The 18,574-nt window shown below is 37.3% G+C and overlaps 1 long non-coding RNA gene across 1 annotated transcript; it reads right to left on the bottom strand.

Moving 5' to 3' along the window:
• Nucleotides 1-1,291: 1,291 nt before the first annotated feature.
• Nucleotides 1,292-7,475, bottom strand: LOC141553085 (uncharacterized). Its single transcript, XR_012485274.1, has 3 exons — nucleotides 7,374-7,475; nucleotides 7,059-7,205; nucleotides 1,292-2,140 (listed from the first exon to the last, which is right to left on the bottom strand). It is a non-coding gene; the product is annotated as an uncharacterized LOC141553085 (long non-coding RNA).
• Between the last annotated feature and the right edge of the window lie 11,099 nt (nucleotides 7,476-18,574).

The raw sequence follows: 18,574 nt of genomic DNA, 5'->3' as shown, positions 1-18,574 counted from the left end.
TCCGCTCTGGGGGCCTTGGTTTCCTCACCGAGAAAAATAAAGGCAGCGGGCTGGGCTGAGCTCTAAAATGCCTTGGAGAGCTACACCAACGGCCCGAGGCGTTGCTGCTCGCCGGAGAAGCGCTCACTGCCAGCTCCCCGGGATGTGCTGGATGCATCCCTTAGTAATCACTGCTGACACTCAGATTCGCTTTTAGACAGCGCTCGGGTTTGCAGATACCTTCCTAACTCAGCGTCCTGATGGGGGAGTTACTCCGATTCCTGTTTTACCCCTGACGTAGCCCCGAAGTGAAGAGACCTGTCAAGGTCCCAAAGCTAGTGGCGGTCAGAGGTGGAAGCGGAACCAAGTTTCTCCTGCCTGCCAGTCCAAACTTCTCCCGATGCACCCTGCGCTCTGTGACGCTCCCTTTGGGACCGATGGAAAACTTGAAATGGATGCTTTAGATCCATTTTAACCATTTAGATCCAATTTAATACGAAATTGGACAAGGGAGATCAGGAGAAGGAACAGGTGAAAGTGGGATCTCTCAAGACCACGGAGCAGCCCTTGGAGGTGCAGAGCTACTGAGGGACAAACCCCTTCCCTAACTCGGGTGCATCAAAGAGAGGGCGTTTCATTGGTGACAGCCCACTCCACTTTATTTCCAGTATCCCTAGAAAAGAGATTTCTTTCTCTTTTGTTTTTCATCCCTTTTCCTCATCCTTATCTCCATGTCAATTCCAGGAAGGGTTAAGTTGGGTATTTTTTGTTTGTTTGTTTGCTTGGTTGTGATTTTTTTTTCGTTTTTTTCTTTGTTTGTTTCATTGTTTTTGTTTTTTTAAAGGGAAATTGTTGCACAATTCTCTATGGAAATCATTCAAAGCTTTCGTCTCATTTTTTTTTCTCAAATTACCACTTATAAATAAAAATTTTAAGGGAAGGAGAACTGAAGTTTTAAGATGGAAAGCCATGAATTCCCATTCCTCCGACGCGATATTTGCAGGCATGGGAAAAAATAATGCAGGAGTTCTGGAGTCATTTTTATCGGGTTCCTTCTCTTCAGTTTCATCCCAAAGGTTTATTTCAGTCCATACTGTCATACTAAGTGCATACTTAGTGCATACTAAGAAACAGGAGGTGGTAAAATTAGATGTGTCATCTGGTGATTGGCAAATAAGCATAGGCTTCCCGGGATGACTATAGTTCTCCAGACAATGCCCTGACATTAAGATTCTGAGAGCTGTTTAGACTGAAAGAAATGAAATCAAATGTACACACACACACATTTATTAAGATCCAGGACTCAGTTGGGAAATGTTCTTTTGGTAAATGGGGTGAGAAATCCAGTCCTGATGTTTTTCTCCCATTTGATTTTGAATCAATCAAAGTCTTCAAAAAGTTAAGGAGTACAATACTTCTGAGCCATTCATTTCTCTAAAGTGAAACTTGAATGTTTATTATGAACCTCAGTGTCCTAACAATTATTGCCTCTTTGAATTTCAGAATTTAGCTCTATGTCACTTACTGGGATATGGGAAGGATGTGTGGTTTTCTCTTTATGGGAAGCTACCTCAACCAATGCTAATACCAGAGGTAGGGCTAGAAAGTGAGTTAGAAATCAGCTCCCCAACTTCCTTGTTGCCAGACATGTAACAAAAGGGATTTGAATCCCGATCTCCCTGATGCCCAGTAGGAAAATGATTTGTATATCTCAACATCAGAGAATTCAAATGTAGAGTCAGAATAGGCAACATTTCCCCACTATGTTTTCCCTCTTTCCTACCTTATTCCAATGACGTGATCATTTCAAAAGAAATGCTAAAATTAATTTTAAAGTTCATCTTGTAATGGAATTGAAATATTTTTACTGTTTACTTGAAATCGGGAGATCCAAATAAATGTTGACTTTTAAAATGAAATCTATACTGGAGTCCAATAAAATAGAGTGAGGAGTTATTGGATTCATTTATGTTACTTTTTTGTTAGACAAGGGAAGCCTCTTGTAGTGGATTGGCCTTTGATCCTTGACTGGGTGACCATGAACAAGTTAAATCTCTCACGTCCAGAGTTTTGTCTTCTAAGTTAAAGAGTTTTTCTATGACCTGTATTGGTGGCTGAACTTTTCCCATGAGGAGTTATTTGTATTGATGAATTCATCAGTCTGGAAAAAAGAAAAAATAGTTTTTTTAAGATGATTTTCTCAGGAAATGTCTTAATGATCAAGGGAATCCAAGTTCTGCTACTGTGTTTGCAAAGTTTTGCTTCTACTCTTTTGTTATGTTGGACTCTGTGTGACTCCATCTGACAAAGATACTGGAGTGGTATTTTACAGGTGAGGAAACTGAGGCAAACAAGGATGAAGTAACTTGCCCAGGGACACAATGTCTGAGGGGGATTTCAACTCATGAACTCTTTCCAATTCCAAAAACCAATGTTCTGCCTACTGTGCCACTAATCTGCCCTTTTACTCACTTAGTGACCTTAGAAAGGTCCCTTACATTTCTGAGCTCCTTTTTCCTTGTAATTGGGAGAGGTTTCACTACATGAGCTCCAAGATCCCTTCCAATGCTTTCATTAATAATGTTTGTAATCAAACCAGGCCAACTTGATATTCTTTGGAGGTTACTAGTTTTGGGAGCTTTAGGTGTTTGGGGGAGGGCAGGCTCCAACAGCAAAAGCATTTGTCAGACACAGATTTCCTTGAATAGACTTGACTCCTCTCAAATTATTCCATTTCCCCCCCCAAAAAAAAAAAACTCCCAAAGAATCGTTTTTATTTCAGAGAAAACCAGAAATAACAAATCATCCCCAGTGGATGAAATGGTGAAGTTGAGAATTAATAGCATTCATAGATTAAACCAAGAGTTCATGGAGTCATTACTAAAGACCAGAGAGCATGCTAGGCAAGAAAAATTCAAGAAAAATTCACTTCTGTCATAAAGCTAACATCTTAAAGGGATTCTAAATATAAAGGTGTAGATATGGAAGCCTAGGCAGATTGAGGGTCATACTCAACTTCCTATAGCTCCTTAAGGGGACGTAGGATTAAAATTTTCAGTCTCAAAGCAAAACCTAGAAGATGGAAGAAAAGATAGACCTCATTCCATCTTCACAATACCTTGAAAGAAGCTGTTATTATTACTCCCAGTTTATAGAGGAAGAAACTAAGGCTGACAATGATTAAATGATGTGCCCATAATCCCACAGCTAGTGTTTGAGATAGGATTTGATCCCAAATCTTCAATCTACTAATTGACTCTTCTTTTTAACTATGCTAATGGAATCTGCTAAATGCAAAAGAATGAAGGAAGGGGTTCCATAAAGTGGGAATAGTAAGGGAAGGCTTCCCACAGAAGGTGGAATTAAGCTCAACCTAATTAAAGGATAGCAAAGTACAAATAAGCAGAGTTGGTTTAATACAGTTATCCCTAGTACCATGGAGATTTTCATATATCATATGCTGGCATGAGAAATTAAATGGTATTTAGGGCAAGTTTTATGGAAACCCAAAATAGGAAAAGAAGAGGAAAGATCATTAAAAAAAATTTACAAATTGATAGATGCATAAAGCATATAGTATTGTATAATGACAATGTATTTTATCTTTTAATACCATTATTGATATATCTTCTTTGGTATGAAGAGGTTGTCAAAATAACAACAACAACAACAACAAAAATAAATAAAACCCACCAACTTTAAGCACGTTTTCCAGATTGCAAAGAAGCCATTCTTCTTTCATCCCTCCTGATGTGGAAGGGATAATTGTAATATGGTTTAAGGAAAGATGCTAGATTTGCATTTGAACAGCAGCTCTGCCATTCATTAGCTAAATGTGTAACCTTGGGGGCATCACAAGCTTACTGGGCTTCAGCTCCATCATCTGTTAAATGAGAACTTTAGAAAAGATAATTTCTAGCCCATGATCCTGGAGCTAGTTATTAGTATGAAACTGAAATTTTGTGGTTGAAGGTCCTTCATTTACAGTTTCTGAGGACTGAGGAGAAAGAATAAAATAATACCAACTAACCAACCAGATTTCAAGACAAAAACTGTATTTTCACACTAATTTTAAACTCCCACAAAATTCAGATTATTACAATTCTCTTGCTTGATATTATTATTTTTTAATTTAATTCTGAACTTAATAATTATATATAAATGTGTGTTATAAATAATAATATATATATAATATACATCTATATATATATAATCTATATAAATAGGACAGAAAGAGTGGGATTGCAACAATATTAGGAATCTTTATTATTTTCTTTTAAAACATAGAATAAGTTCAATATGTCTTTCTTTTTAAAAGAAATTTAAGTTTTCTACTAATATAGTCTATTTTTCTTTTCACTTACATAAAAGGAAAAGAAATTATTTTGTTAGATATTCATTGTCAAACAAAACAAATTCATATTAGCTGTATCAAAAGAAAAAATGTATAGTTCATTCCAACATGTAATTTAAATATTGTCACATTTGTATCCTCCTTATTTATCTAATTATCCTTTATGTGATAAAACAGCTCTTTATATTATAAATATTTCTTTAAATTCTCCACGAGGCAAATGGTAAATGTTTGGATGGCCATGGGACAACAGACACTTTGATGCATTATTGGTGAGTCTTGCGAATTGATCCAACTCTTTTAGAAAACAACTTGGAATTAGATATTTTTTGAGTGACTAAGTCATTTTTAAATTATTCTTTTTGAGTTTGGTGGGGTTTATTTTATTTTATTTTAAAACAATAGATTTTATTTTCAAAGTATTTGCAAAGATAATTTTCAACATTCACCCTTTCAAAACTTTTTGTTCCAAATTTTTCTCCCTCCCCTACATAGCAAGTAATCCAGTATGTTAAACATGTACAATTGATTCTTCTATCTATATTTCCACATTTATCATGCTGCACAAGAAAAATCAAGATCAAAAAGAAAAAATGATATAGAAAACAAAAAGCAGGAAAAACAACAACAAAAAAGGTTCCCATGTTCAATTCCCATGAGCTCTTTCTGGATGCAGATGGCTCTCTCCATTACAAGTCTATTGGAGGAATTGTATATTTTTTTTAATTTACTAAACCCATCCTTCGACATAGAGATATCAATCCTAGATCAAAGACAGGAAAAGATCCCGTGTATATAGAGCTTTATTTATAGCAACTTTATTTTTCTTTTTTGGTGGTAGCAAAAATCTCGAAGCAAAGGAAATGCCCCAAAATATGCTTATTTATTTTTAATATGGTAGATGGGTGTAAAAATGAAATATTCTTGAACTAGAAAGAATAAGAAACATGAAGAATTTAGAGGAAATTGGGAAGACTTGGATTGAAGCAGAATGATATGAGCAGAACCAGGAAAGCAAGATATATAGTGATTAGAATGATGCAAACATGAACATCGAAAGGCAACCCATGTCTGACCAGTATTGATCAGTCTTAATTGTCATAGTAATGAAGAATGCCTCTCTTCTCTCAGCAGCTCCAAGTGATGAATGAAGCTCATGTGATCAGATATAGGCAGGATATTCCTTTGTTTTGCTTATCTTCAGTTTTTTGTGAAAAGGAAGGGATTTTTTTTTTTTTTTTTTTTTTTACTATTTGAGCAGAATCATTTAGAGGTTATAACAATCAAAAAAGGCATCAGTAAAACTTACACTTAAAATTATTCTCTTAACATATGTAAAAATTGCCAAACTTTGTAATGACAAGATTTGCCTTCTCTAAATTCCCACGGGTGAAATGACTTGCTCATCTGAAAAATACCTGTGATCTCTTTTCAAGTTTCAGTGTGACTTGGCTCATTTTTGTTCAGAAAGAATGGGAGGGAGGGAAGGGAATGAGAGGGGAAAGAAAAACTCTTCTACTTTTCTTACAGACCTATCTCTCTGTTAAGATTAATTGAAAAGGCTATTCTCCTTGCAGCATCCTGTCCCGGCCCGTGGGACTCAGTTATTCGTGGGGTACCGAGGAGAACCCAGCCTGAAAGAGAACGAGCGAGAAGGAAGAGCGAGACCAAGCAGATCCTTGTCAAGGTCTCAGTTTATTGCTCTAGGGGTACAGCCTATATAGCAAAAAGCATGAGAAAGAGAAGTAGGGTTGGGTCTGGGAAAGGAACATGGGAATGGCTGGTTCAATGAACAGAAACATTTTGCAGTTAGGATACACAATGTTGGAACATACACAATGTTGGAACATTCTATGGTCGGCTGATTCTTGGAAGGATCATGCCCACCTGTGGTCGGCCTGATTCTGGGAACAATTTGTCTAAGGGTAAGGCCCACTTAGGGGGGGAGAGACACCTGGGCAGGCCCACTTAGGGGGGAGAGACACCTGGGCTGAAGCCCTTGGCTCCCGACAACCCATAAGTATAAAAACAAATAATAATGATACAAAGCTGGATTCCCATTTCAGATGGCGTCCAACACAAGTTCATGTCCTTGGCCTCTAGAGAAGCTGAAGGCCAGAGTCCAAGGGCCATACAAAAAGTCACACATCACCTCCATTTGATGATCGGTCTTGCAATGTTAGAAGGGTCTGGTTAAGTCAGAATGTGTATAATGGGCAAAAGTTTGATTTTGTGACTCATCATACTATGTGTGATGGCAAATATAAGTGAAAAGTCTCCAGTTAAAAAAAAAAACTGGACTAAAACATTAAAAAAAAAAAAAAAACTAACATTAAAATACCCTAAATTTCATAGACCTAGAGAACTCAAGGATAGCTGTAAAATTTGCATTTAATGAAACTTTGTCTCAAGCCTCTTTTTCAATGCTGCAGTAACCCTAATAGACAAATTTTCATAGCAGAACTAGAGATAGAGTATGGGAGCATCTTTCACACTTATCCCATCAAACTCTAGTGTTGCCCCCCTTTCTTTGCTAGGTAGCCTGAATTACTAGTATATGAAGTCAACAAATCACTGAGCTTGCATTTAAAAAGAGATTCACAGCAAATCATTTGAAGATAGAATAATATAAACTTGTTAAAAACTAGACCTATATATAAACTTGTTAAAAACACAGAGAAATGCATAATTAAAATATGGATTAAAGAATCTAAAATATTGTTACCTTAATTGTGTTTGTTTTTTCAAGAAAGTCCAAGAATAGCTTCCATGTCTTCATATGGGTATTCTCTTTTAAGAAGTTTTTGGGGAGTTAAGTTTTCATCCAATAATTCAGGTCTTAAATGAACTCCAAAAGAAACTCTTCTTTTTGCTGATGATCAATTTAAGATAACTTGTGTTATCTTAAGAGAAACATCATACATATATATATATATGCATATATATATTTGCATATAAAATATGTATACATATATTTATTGTATTTACCTCTATTATACCAACATAGTCAAAGAATATGATGTATACTTAATATACTTACCTCATTATACAAAGCACCACAAAAAGATAAGAATACATCACTATATACACACATATTTATAAAGCTTTTTTAAAAAATTGGATCTGAGAAAGCTCAAAAACTCTTCTCCTGAAAAAAGATGACCTTGTTATCTTGGAACTTAACTTTGAATCACCCTAAAAAAGCATTAAGAAAAATTAAGTGTTGCCTTTCAAATGTCATTCTCCCAGTAGCATCTTTGCAAGGGTTATAAAGCATGGTTAATTATTAAGGACCACGCCTAGGTGAAGGGGCAGGTCAAATCTCGGAGAGCCTCCACAGCTGTGAATCATAACACTTGAAGGAGTTCTAAAGCAGCCTTTACTGACACAGGTGTTGCTTGTGGACTGGGAAAATAAATTGGAGGCAGAGGGAAGAGAAGAGATGTCAGACAATGTAAGAGCCTCTCAGTTGGGAAGTCAGAGAACAGCAATTCTCCTTGAATCACCATCATCCTCTCATAAGAAAAAAAAAAGGTATACCAAAGGTAAATCAAAATTACATATTGTGTTCCCAACAGATAATCAACCTAATTTCTTTTTTACTTTACACGATCAAATTTGTTGTGAAGACCAACAGTTTTGGGAGGGAGGGAAGTGAGCCATTAAGCATCAAAAATCTCTTTGTCTACAGAATAAGAACCCAGCTAAATATGTTATAAAATATGTTTACATGTGGACAGAAATTAGATTCACTTAACTTTGGAGAAGTTTGGTTAGAAAAACTTGAAGCAGGACTTTTCAAGATTATTGATTTCAAACTGACTGATAATGGGTGACAGGTTATTTTAGCTGCATCTTCATCACTTCATGATTCAGTATAGGGAGATCAAAATATTGTCTTTTTCTTTTTTCCCCCAAGGCTGGGGTTAAATGACTTGCCCAGGGTCACACAGCTAGGAAGTGTTAAGTGTCTGAGATCAGATTTGAACTTGGGTCCTTTTGAATTCAAGGCTGGTGCTCTATCCGCTGCACCACCTAGCTGCCCTGATTAAAATATTGTCATGTTGAGTTTCCTCATGGGCTAATTTAGAAAGAAAAGGGGATTTTTTCGTACTGATTTGAAGTAAAACATCTAAATGATTTTGTAATCCTGCAAATATTTCAGTAAAAATGTTTTCTCTTTTTGAGATAAAGTAGTTATTAGGTAAAAGAGAAAGACATACTTTGGAAGTTATCATTTCTGACAAGCTTTCAAAATTGAGTTTCTCTTTAGTTGCTTTATTCTTTGGAGTAATCTTATTTCTCTTATATCAGTTTTGTTTATTTTTGGCCAAATCTGGAGATTTGCCCCCATAGTTAAACTAGTTAGTACCACAACACACTAAAAATTAGTTTTCTGTTTATAGTGAGATACATACTCTCTTTTAATCAGTACTTATTAATTTGATAGAATCATGTCAAAGTATATAAGGCCCAGAGCTGTGTGCTACAGATTCTAAGTTCACTTGCTTAACTATAAAAAAATTAAAGGCCTCCCCACCTTGTTTCCTATTGTCATGGTGACCACGCCTAGTGTGGTAGAGATCGCAACTACATAAAAAAATCCCCCAAAGTATTTCTGTACCTCCAGATCAATAACCCTTCCAACAGGAGCAGACGACCATCTTATGACCACTTAGGCACTGACTGTAATAATTTGTTCCACTTCCTCTTGCCCAAATTAAGAAGCCTGTCCATTTTATGTAGATAGACTTTGACTCACCCAACTTGTGGCCCTGCTGACATGTTGCTTATTTTAGCTTATGTATCACAACTTAATGGGATTATTCTGTATTGGGTATACCTGTTCCAGAATGTCTGGACATCTAGCCCTATAAAAAATAAGGCCTTGGAAGGAGGAGGCATCTTAGATTGTGAAGAAGAACTGGAATCTACTCAAGGAAATGGAAATTGAGTAGATGGCTATCATTTGGGGAATGTTCCCATCAATGTGAACTGAATAAGTTAATCTAATAGAATAGAATACGTGTAATAGGATATTCTTGTTCTATAAGAAATGATGAGCCGTCTGATTTCAGAAAAGCCTGGAAAGACTTATATGAGCGGATGCTAAGTGGAGTAGAGCCAAGAGAATATTGAACATAGCAACAAGATTGTGTGATAATCAGTTGTGATGGAATTGGCTTATTTCTTTTCATTGTTGAAAGGCAATTCCAATAGACTTGTGATGGAAAGAGCCATCTGCATCCAAAGAAAGAACTATGGAAATTGAATGTAGATCAAAGCATAGAATTTTCACCATTTTGTTTTTGTTGTTCATTTGCTTGGTCTCTTTTCCTTAATTTTTTCCCTTTTCCTTTTGATAGGATTTTTCTTGGAATATGGAAATATATTTAGAAGAATTCCACATGTTTAATCTATATTGAACTGCTTGCTATCTGGGGAAAGAGGGGAAGAAGGGAGAAAAATTGGGGAACATAAGGTTTTGCAGGGGTGAATGTTGAAGACTATCTTGCATGTATTTGAAAAAGTAAAAAACTATTTTAAAAAGATTTAGGATCCTCTTCATTATAGGGGACCATGGATGCTTTAATAAAGTGCCATTTGTTCAAATGTCTGCCTCAGTCTCTCATTTTATAGATTAGATAATTTTAATCACCACAATGTTGGTGACCTAGATGGAATAAGCCTCTTTTGGCCAGCCCCTGTATGGGACCCCAAAAGGAAGTGCACACCAGGTTGAATTTTCAATGGCTCCCCAATGGACACCAGCCCTGAGAGGTTGGACTCCCCTTGTTGTCTGCACCCAAATTCTCTGACTCTGAGGTAAGTCTTATCAAAATTGCTGAGCCTGCCTTGACTTACCCTAAATAAATTTTCACTAAGAAGGGTTCCCAATTAAACTAAGAGAAACTATTTTTGATTTAATTTATCTAAAGCTTTGGAGCACTCAAATTCTATTTTTATAAAAATTATATGGTTATAATTTTAACTTTTTAAAAACATAGCTTCCTGTTCTCTTTTTTCCTCCATTTTTTCATTTTGTTAAGATCAAGGCGATTCAGCAATGGAATTGCAAGTTCCTCATTTTTAGCCATCTAACCACAGAAACTTCCTGTTGGATAAAATAGAATTTTTTTGCATTTAAATTCCTTCAGCAAAATATAATTAAATCATTTTTGTCATTAGTAAAGAAATCTTTTAAATTGGTTGAGGGAAAACTTTTATTCTGGGTCAGGGAAACCATTCTATAATCAGTCGCTTGATGGGTAGGGTTTGGGAAAATAATTTTCCACTCTAGGTTTCTAATAATACCTTGACAAAGCAGTAATTTGTGAGAGAACTGATAGTGTTAGGGGAGAGATTCCCAGCCATAATAGTAAACTGTCAAGCCATGTGACCACCCTGGGTGCAATCTTACCCCCTTCTGATTTGTAAAGAAGATTCATTTAATTTTAGAGATGGGAAGAAAAGATTATTTCCCCTTATATTTACTTAGTATTGAGTTAGTTGTTGATAATCAGAGCTAAAATTTTAGGAAGTTTTAGAGGAAAGCAAGTATAAAATTTGACTTTTAGACCCCAGTTGATCAGCCTAAGAAATTAAGAATTGCCAAAGCAAATCCCTGAATATTTTAGAGTTAGCTGTAGGACAATACCATGTAGGTGGTCTCAGGCTGATAGAAATTAAGCTCCTTGGTTCATATTCCAAGGAGATAATCTCCAGAGCTTTCAGTTGGGGAACTTCTCAGAAGATTAAGGCAGATCTTAAGGAATCTAGTCCAACTCTCTTAGGGAAAGTTCTGCCCAAGAATTGATACTTTTCTGGTCAGGAACACCCACAGGAGAGATGGAGTCAGGTATAAAGCAAGCAGAGCATCCTACAAGATCTCATTTGGGACAGAATTGGACTCCCTGTTGGTGGATGACTAAAGAGCTATTCAGCTGTGTAAAGTTAGGTCTGAAAACACAAAGGGTTTAGGGGACTATGTTGGAACTTTTGGAAATTAGAAATTCCACAACTATTGAACATACTCTCAAAATCAGTTTAGAACAAGTGAACAATTGATATTGCTTAATTTATTGTCAGTTTTTCTTCCTGTGGTTATACTTTAAAAAAAAATAGAGAAAGAAAAAGTTAACAAACTCTTCCATCTGTCAGGAACTCATATTAGGAACCAAATACAAAGTACACTTAAAATGGGTGAATCCTTTGACAAATTAGAATAAAGTGTTAGTAAGTTACATTTTTATAAATTCTAAGAAGGTTAACATAATTAAGAAAGAGAAGGATTATCCTAGGCTGACAGATTATAAATTCTATATTTAATAGAGGAGACAGGTAAGATCTTCAAAATTTCCTAGAGAAAAACTTTAGAAGTTCATGCTTGATTTAACATTGTGTATTGTTATATGTTCTTTGTGTGTCTGATGAAACCAAGTTGAAGAATAGTGAGTTTTTACTTCATACAATCAGGAAAATCTTTAAAAGAATGGGAAATATGTGTCTTGTCATTGCTGTTCATGCTTTGTGCTAACTCATGGCGAACAGGTTTCTTACCTAAGCCCTTTTCTTTTAATGTGACCAGCCAAAAGAAACAGTCTATAAAAAACAACAAACTTTCAAAATAGGCTTAAAAGAGGATAAATCCCTCCTTTTTTTTCTGTTGGCAATACTGACCACATTGAAGATTGAGGAAAGAGAGATACCGAAATTAATTTAAAACTAAGATTTTAAAAATAGGAAACCAAATTTGTGAAAAGGGAATAATTAAATCCCTTTTATTACTAATTTGTAATTTGAATGACTTTATAGAAAATATTTTGATAAGCCTGTAAGGTATCTCCAAATTTTGTAGAGTTTAATGAAAACAAAATCAAAAAATGCCCAATATGTTATGTTTTTTTAAGGGACCTTTTTAAAATGACTTAAGGAATGATTGAAAGCTGAAGTTTATTAATTTAAGAATTGTCATGAGTTATGTTTAGGAGAGTTTCAGTTGGGGGGGCAGCTAGGTGGCGCAGTGGATAAAGCACTATCCCTGAATTCAGGAGTACCCAAGTTCAAATCTGGTCTCAGGCACTTAACACTTCCTAGCTGTGTGACCCTGGGCAAGTCACTTAAACTCAGCCTCAAAAAAAAAAAAAAAAAAAAAAAAAAAAAAAAAAAAAGGAGAGTTTCAGTGAAATAGGAATTCACGAAAGTGTTACAATAAGAAAAATTTAGGAAATGTTGTAGGAGAAAGTAGATTAAAAATGTTGTAAGTCTAAAAAATTACACAACTCGGTATTTTAAAATTAGAGAAGTTCTAGTTTGCTAATCTCTAAGTCTGAAGTTTTGTGGTATCAATCTGTGGTGGTAGTAATTTTAGTATAGAATCTTACAGTATTACTAAAAAATAAGTTCAAAGCATAGAAAAAGCCTGACACATGATGGGCACTGCATAAACTACTATAATTAGCATGAAAGTGCTAGGAGATAAGATAAATTAATTTCTACTACTTGATAACTTTGGTAATTCGAGAAGGCTTAGAGAAGCTGCTAAAGCAAACTTCTTATTAAAAAGTACCTCTACCTCATGATTTTTAGTTTAGTTAGAGAAACACCTCAAACATCTATTGTATATTTAAGACATTATAAGTTACTGTTTAATTAAATGGAACATAATCATAATTATAAATCGTGCTTATTTCCTATTCTCTAATGTCACCTGGGACTGACCCCTTCAGTTTTGCATTGCCCATAGAGAACTACCCAATGCATTTAGATTGTAATAATCCATAGAAAAAATGTATCTTTTCTGTAAACAGGACAGGTAGGGAGAATGAGAGAAGTAATTCCTTTAGACTCCTACTCTATTTCAATCAGTATTAGTCAATTTAATAAAATGATATCAGAGTTCTGTATAAAAGATCCCAGAGCTGTGAGCTAAAGAATCTAATTTCATTTGCTTAATTATAGGAAGTTACCTAAAGGTCCTTGAACCTTGTTTTGTCTTATCATGGTGACCGAGCCTAGTGTGGCAGAGATCACAACTACATGGAAAGCCCCCAAATATATTTTGCACCTCCAGACCAATCATTCATTCAATAGGAGCTGATGACCATAGCTTTACCATTTCCTCTTGTCCAAATGAAAGAGAATCCTGTCCATCCTGTGTGGAGACATTATTCACCCAATTTGTGACCCTGACATTATTTTAGCTTGTGTCAATCAGTGGAATTGTTCTGTATTGGATATAACTCTTCTAGAATGGCTGGCCATCTAGTCCTATAAAAATAGAGCCCTGAAAGGAGGAGGCATCTCAAATCAAGATCTAGGGTCCACTTCGAGGAGAACATGGATCCTTTAATAAAGTGCCATTGGTTCACACCTCTACCTCAGTCTTACTGAAGATGGGATAATTTTATTTTTTTTAATTGTTTTTATAAATTTTTGACAGTATATATGCATGAGTAATTTTTTTTATAACATTATCCCTTGTATTCATTTTTCTACATTATCCCCTCCCTCCCTCTACTCCCTCCCCTAGATGACAGGCAAGCCCATACATTTTACATGTGTTACAATATCACCTAGATACAATATATGTGTGTAAATCCCATTTTCTTGTTGCACATTAAGTATTAGATTCCGAAGGTATAAGTAACCTGGGTAGATAGACAGTAGTGCTAACAATTTACATTCACTTCCCAGCGTTCCTTCTCTAGGTGTAGCTAATTCTGTCCATCACTGATCAATTGGAATTCGATTAGCTCTTCTCTATGTTGAAGATATCCACTTCCATCAGAATACCTCTTCATACAGTATCATTGTTGAAGTGTATAATGATCTAGTTCTGCTCGTTTCACTCAGCATCAGTTGATGTAAGTCTCTCTCCAAGCCTCTCTGTATTCCTCCTGCTGGTCATTTCTTACCCAGCAATAATATTCCATAACCTTCATATACCATTAATTTACCCAATCATTCTCCAATTGATAGACATCCATTCAGAAGATGGGATAATTCTAAACACATTGGTCATGTTGGGCAAACTTGATCTCAGTGATTCAGATGAACCACCACTCAATCTACCACCCAATGGCAGCAAATCATAATTACAGAGGTTATAGTTTAGAAAAAAAAATGACGTGAATTTTATTAGTAGTCATGATTCATTTGTTTACCTAGCAACACCCTTCAGGTTAGCAAAGAGTTTTCTTCTTCACAATGACCATAGGAAGGAGGGATATCTTGCTCATAGGTATAAAAACAGCAATGGCACAAAGCAATATTCCCAGCTCAGATGGCCATGGTCTCTAGACAAACTGAATACTAGAATCCAAGAGCCCTATAAAAATGTAAAAATCCACCTGATGAGAGGTATTGCAAGCCTAAGGATCTGATGAAGTCAAAGGGTCATGGGCAAAAGTGTGATTTTGTTCATCTTCATACTGTTATGCATAATGGCAAATAAGCAAAATTGTCTCAGTTTTTTAAACTGCACTAAAACCAAACATTCCAAATTTTAGAGACTTTTGCATGCAGGGACAGTATAAAATTGTTATAAAATTAACAGTGAAATTTTACGCTCTCAAGTCTTCAACACTGCAGTAATCGTAAGAGCCAAAAATAAAAGCAGACATAGAGAAACTCAAGAAATGGCAGTATCTTTCACAGGTATCCTATCAAGCCCTGATGTTAATCACCACCACCCCATGCTAGGATACTCTGAATCACTAGTATATGGAGCCAACAAATATTCAAGCTTGTATGTAGAGATTCATAGAAAATCATTTGAAGATAGAATGATATACCACCACTTTGAAAAAAAAAAAAGAGAGAGCACATGGGGACTATAGACTAGAGGAATGCATGATTTGAAATTCTGATAGATTAAATTCTTGTCAAGATTTTTTCTGGAATGATTTTTCAAGGCAATCCCGAGACAACTTTTACATCGTCTTATTTCTGAGGATTTTGCTCTTTTAAGAGGTTTATTGGGAGTTAAGTTTTTATCAAATAATTACCTCGATAACAACAAACGTAGAATACACAAGCCTATATATACACAAAAACTTTTTTTAAAAAGTTTTTTAAATGAAAACTGGATATTATGATGCTCAAAGACTTTCATCCTGAAGAGGATGAGTGATTCCCCTTGGAAATATTATGAAAAATTAAGTGTTGAGTTTGCAATGTCATCCTCTCAATGTCATTTTTAAGTTCTTAATCATCACCACCCCCAGAATCCTACTGTTATCTTCATAGCTGGCCCAATGCCAAAATGTTAAATACAACTGAAATTTAATCTATTTCTTCACTTAGTTTCAGTTCTAACTTACAGAGCAAGGCTCTACTGGTAGTTTCACTACATTCCCCTCATCTAATCTCCCCAAGAAACAGTTACTTACCCTGGCCCAGAGTTGAGGTACTTGGGGATCTAGTTGGTATTGCCCATGAATTATGGGTGCTAATGTGACTAAGAATTAATAATAATAAGAATAGATTTTCAATGATAAAGCTAAAACTAACCATTTTAAATAAACTTTTTATACATATTTTATTTTATATAAATTATCTTTAATAAGGCAACGAATAATACATAATTATATATACCATACGTAATTTTATCTATTTAAATTACCTTTAATACAGGTAATACATAAAAGGGCCTTGAAAATAGGAGGCAGTGGGTAGGAAATGAGTTGCTGAGTGGGGGTGCAGCATGAGCAGATTTCAAGAATGAGGGATTATTGGTTTGGGTCCTTCAAAACAAAGGTTTAAGCAACAACTCAGCAATGGAGAAGGGGCTCCAAGGAGTCCCTCCACTCTGTGGCAGGAGACCATGGTTTCTTGTAAATAAGCAGCCACGCCAGGATTCGAGGACAGAACCTTTGGCTTTGTCCATGAAGCATGACCATTTTCTTCTTCCTCCCAAAGATTTTTCAAATGTGATGAGGTTGTGATGAAATTGTTGCAAAATTAGATTGAAGTGAACATCTGGATTGGCCTTTATGGATAAAAGAAGGGGACAGGTCCACAGAGTGGGCACCTTGGCAAAAGATGGGATGGGGCCATTCTAAAGGAGTTTATCTGTGCAAGGCATTTGATGCTTTTCTGTCCTCTTTCCCTGAGTGTGAGGTGAGGTAATTTCTGGTAAGTGGGAGGCCAGAAGGCAGATCCATCTTGATCTACTTGACAGAACCCTGATCAGGAGCTAGGATAAGCAGAATTCACATCTGGCCTCAAGACACTGTTAAGGGCAGTGCACGTCAGTTTTCTCATCTATAAAATGAAGACGTTTACTCTTGTCAGACTAGTTTTTTCATTCTTCCCTAGACACAACCTGTACAAGCCTTCCTCTAGAACTTTATGCGGAAGAATGGGGGATACTCCATTCACCCTCTTTCCCCACAAGGGCCTTGTCCCAATTATTATTTGAGAAGACACTAGATAGGAATACTTATTATTTCAGTACTTAGACCATGGTTGTTTTCATGGAAAGAAAAATCAGAACCACAGGGGAAAATCATGGGAAAGGAAAAACAAAACAACAACAACAACAACAACAACAAAAAGCTCCTACAATCGAGGGAGTTATTGGGGCAGAAGGGCTAGGAATCCGGGAAGAGAGAAATCAGTTTCGTGTAAATCCCACATAATAGCAACGAGAAAAAGAAAGAGAGAAAATGGGGAGATAAGGGAAACACGGAAAAGGTTTGCAGGAGGCCAGGAGGCCTCGGGCGAAAGGGTGTGGAGGTGCCCTGCCGGGTGCTCGGATGGGCTGCCCTCCTCTCATCCCCATGTAGTGAGCGGTTTTGGAGGACTCCCAAAGGAGGCACACGGACTACTGGAAGACATGTAGTACGGTCGGGCTGTAGCTGAGACCCCCACCCTTAGGGAGGGCTCCGTCACCCCTGGCGAATCGGGAGGGTTAAAATTCTGGCCATTTTTTGTAGTCAACCCAGAGACCCGGGTTGTAGTGCATTCTCCAGTATCTTAGGGAGAAAGACAAACATTTCTTGCCTTTTGAAGTCTGTTTCCAACCTCCGGCAGATGCTACTTCGAAGACCCGGGGGCAGCTAGACTGAGCAGTGGATCGAGTACTGGCTCTAAAGACGGGAAAAGCAGAGTTCAAACTCGGCCTCAGACAGATAACACTCACTGTGTGATCCTGGGTAAGTCACTTAACCTTCCTTACCTCAAAAACAAACAAACAAAAAAAAACCCAACAAAAAACAAAGCAAAGGCCGGCCCACCTCCGCGTGGGTTAGCTGCCTCTGCCGCTTCTGAACACTTTCCCTTCTGACCACAGGAGTCGGACCCTCCAGGGTCCTGGCCAATCTCTGGGTTTTTGATATGGGTTTCTTTGCAAACTGCTCTTCCTTTACTTCGAGGAGACGAGAACCGAACCGGAAACCGGGGTCCCTAGAATTTTCGTGCTGATTTACGCCTTTGTGCCTCACTTTCCCGCGCCTCATCTCCCAGCCGCCTCCTTCAATAAAGCAGAATGTGGAGAGGTGAGCAAAAGCTGGGGTGACCCTCGGCGGGACTTCGGTAGAAACGCAATTCACGCCCTTTCCTTTAAAATAATAGGCTTACATCTATCCAGTGTCCCAGATCGATTACATCTCGCGACGGATTTATGCAGATAAAATCCTTCACACGCCATCATATTCCCAAGGGCCCAAGTATGCCAAAGATTAATACAGCATTCTTTATTGGGGGGGGTGAAGGAGGGTTCAAATGAAAAAGGACAGAGGTGGGGGAATACAGAGCTGGAAAGGGGAGGGGAAGCGGGATGGCTTCTGGTAGGAAGGGAAAGCTTAGATTCACGGGTGTCAGGGGGAACCAATAGGACTGGCAGCCTCCCCATTCCCAGCCCCTGGTCCCCCTGAGCCGATGGGGACGTCCGCGAGGCCCCTGGGTACTTCTAGCCGAGCTGGAGGCTTTCCCGGGGCCGAATGCGCCACGCTTGCCAGGCACGGAGCACCAGGGGCCGCTGTGAGCCGGGCCGGGGATCCCCTCACGAGCTATCTAGTCCCGTTACGTCGTCAGGTAAAATGACCAAGATGATAAGCCACTGTGAACAGTCCAATTCTTCGTTTCCGCCTTGACCTTTACTCTCCAGTTTTCCTAATTTTGAGACAATTGCTTACAGGTGCTCAAATCTCTCCCCGTAAATACGGGAGTCTCTGTACCTTTGTTGCCAACCTCAGGGGGGAGCTAGGTCACACTGGGACCCCATCCTCAGCTTGA

Source organism: Sminthopsis crassicaudata, chromosome 2 (genome assembly GCF_048593235.1).
Source record: "Sminthopsis crassicaudata isolate SCR6 chromosome 2, ASM4859323v1, whole genome shotgun sequence".
In the NCBI taxonomy this organism is placed as follows: Eukaryota; Metazoa; Chordata; class Mammalia; order Dasyuromorphia; family Dasyuridae; genus Sminthopsis; species Sminthopsis crassicaudata.
Note: the sequence above shows the minus strand (reverse complement) of the source record. Positions and strands in the feature narration are given on the sequence as shown.